The sequence below is a fragment of the Nerophis ophidion genome, linkage group LG18 (assembly GCF_033978795.1).
Source record: "Nerophis ophidion isolate RoL-2023_Sa linkage group LG18, RoL_Noph_v1.0, whole genome shotgun sequence".
Taxonomy (NCBI): Eukaryota; Metazoa; Chordata; class Actinopteri; order Syngnathiformes; family Syngnathidae; genus Nerophis; species Nerophis ophidion.
In genome coordinates this window covers 15,526,687-15,529,186 of record NC_084628.1, presented here as the reverse complement: position 1 = coordinate 15,529,186, position 2,500 = coordinate 15,526,687, and the positions used below count along the sequence as shown (strand labels likewise).

The 2,500-nt window shown below is 35.2% G+C and overlaps 1 protein-coding gene across 11 annotated transcripts in view; it reads right to left on the bottom strand.

Annotated features, from left to right (window-relative positions):
* Nucleotides 1-401: 401 nt before the first annotated feature.
* Nucleotides 402-2,500, bottom strand: part of robo2 (roundabout, axon guidance receptor, homolog 2 (Drosophila)) — a 1,004,723-nt gene continuing 1,002,624 nt past the window's right edge. For all 11 annotated transcript variants that reach the window (XM_061877321.1, XM_061877317.1, XM_061877314.1 and 8 more), the window contains one exon: nucleotides 402-2,500. This exon is cut by the window's right edge and continues 97 nt beyond it. The gene's annotated coding sequence lies outside the window, so the exon portion shown is untranslated.

The following is a 2,500-nucleotide window of genomic DNA, read 5'->3' as shown; positions in this document are numbered from 1 at the left end:
TACACTGTACATATATATATTTATATGCATATATACACGCATTAATACATGTATATAAACAAACATATACACACACATACTGTACATAAATACAAACAGTACACACAAACACACATACATTTATATATACATACATTTATATACGTGTACACACATGAATATATAAACATACATATATACACATATATAAATATACATTCATATATATAATTACATACATTCATATATATATATATATATATTTTTTTTTTTTTTATACACGCGTACAAATATAAGGCATCCATCCTCTCGTTTGCATGTCTAAAAGTGAGTTTGTTGCTGAGTTTGGTGGACCAAATGTGTGTAGGACACTTTTTTTAAAAAGTCATTTGCACTAAACCCTCGAGTCATGACACAAAATGTCATTTTTCAAAAATATTTTATTTGATATTGAGCCGGGTACAAGGAAACAAAAGAACATTGATGTCTTTATCGTACAGGTCATGAAGATGTGACCTTTGACTTTTCTACATCCACTGTCTTTTTGGAGGAGGACATGCAAGTGAATACAGAAGGTGTTTTACAGAGAAAGGAAAAGTACGGTAGAAATGACATTGGATCACCCCAGCAGGACTGTACAGAAAGATTTCACTTTTTAGTCATCTTTTTTTGTTTTTTATTAGGAAAAAGGCAACACACAGAGAGGTTTCAAAGAACCAACAATATTGAGAAAAAAGTTTTTTCTTCCTTTCGTTTTATTTTGACTTCCTTTGCTCGCCTCACACAGTCAACTTTACATAAAAAAACACATCTCGTATACCACACATCTGTATGCATATTCCACAATAGACTTTTTATTTACTTTTTTTTAAATAAATACAAAAAGGAGGCTGTGGTTTCAAAGTAAAACAATGAGCATTAAGGGAACACTATTAGACATAAATAGCAATCTCAATTTGGTATGGTCTTTTTTTTTAGGTGACTTCTTAAAAAAACAAAACAAAAAACAGCAGAAAAAAGACAAGGACATGACAGGGAAATCGGAATGTTGCGGAGTATGGATATACTGCATATATATTTAAATATATACACATATATACATAAACACCAGCAGAATGTAAAGTAACCTGAGATACTCGTTTGCACCTCATTTCTTAGAACACTGACCACTGTGGGAATGAATGGATGAAACTTGGTAAAAGTCTGGGTGGGCAACTTGTTACAAAATGATACAAATGCTAAAATTACATAAACATTTGTTTTTCCATATATTTATTTAGTACGGTGGTATTAAAAAAAAAAAAAGCTACCCCAACTTTTTTAGCGATTAAAAAAAAAAAGAACATTCTCAACTCACCACACAAATCCCGAACAATAATGTTGAAAACGTCGTAAAGCAGCAGTTTCGGTAAAGTGGGTAAAAGGCAAACAAAGAAACGAGAATGACATCGTCTGAAGTGTTGTGTTACCAAGTAATGTACAAGGCTCGTCTCCATCGGAGCGGCGAGAGGGAAACTGCACAGGCATCGGAATGTGCAAGTGGCTCGCACACTCAATAAATAGCGGGAAAAAAAACAAGGTTAAGCGCTCCTAAAAAAGTCAATTATATATGAAAAAAAATGCTTAAAGATGTGTAAAAAAAAAGATGTAAACAAAGGATGGTGCACTGGAATGTTGTCTCCATCTAGCAGGACTCCTAGGAACCAGTGGCGGTTTTAACACAAAGGCAAGGTGGCATTCTCCAATATTGCTCACATGAATGAAACTAAACCGAGTGGTGAGCTTGAGTGGAACCCCTTTCGGCAAGCTTACGCCGAAAGGGGTTCACGCCCAGGGTGCCATTTAAGCTAAAACCACCGCTGGCTGGTACGTCAAAAAAATATGAGTGGTCGCCCAACAACTGACCAGTTATTCGCCGCGGTTGCCTAACATGACAACTTCCTGTCCATTGTGCCGCCGTGGCCATCTTTTCATCGAAAACAACAAAAAGAAATCTCTCTGTACATTTTGTATATAATTATCTTCTTCCTTACTTTACAGTACAGAAACTCCTCTTCACATCTTCTTCTTCTTCATGTCAGCAGGAGCTTGGTCTTTTGTGCTTGTCACCAAAAAAGTTGCAGTGCAAAAAAACAATTTGTCGTAATAATTACAGTAATAATATTAATTCATGGCGATTATTAACAAAGTGTTAAAAAAAAAGGAACTAAAAAAAAATGTTATGGCGCGGCAGCCACACAATTCACATATAATACAATTTGTTTTTTTTTAAAAAGCTGTAACTGAATGGGGCTTGCATAGCAACAGCAAGGAAGAAAGTATTTACAGGAAATTAACACCCCTTAAAAAAAGGGGGGGAGGGGGGAGGCAGTCACCAGGAAGTGTGTATTTTTCGGACAAAAACCAAAACAAAGTTACAGTAAAAGTTAGGTGAAAACATGTTTTCCTCTAAGAGCAAACCATAGTGAGATGTACAATATGTCTGTCCTTACATACAGCAAACATGTACAATTGCTGTCCG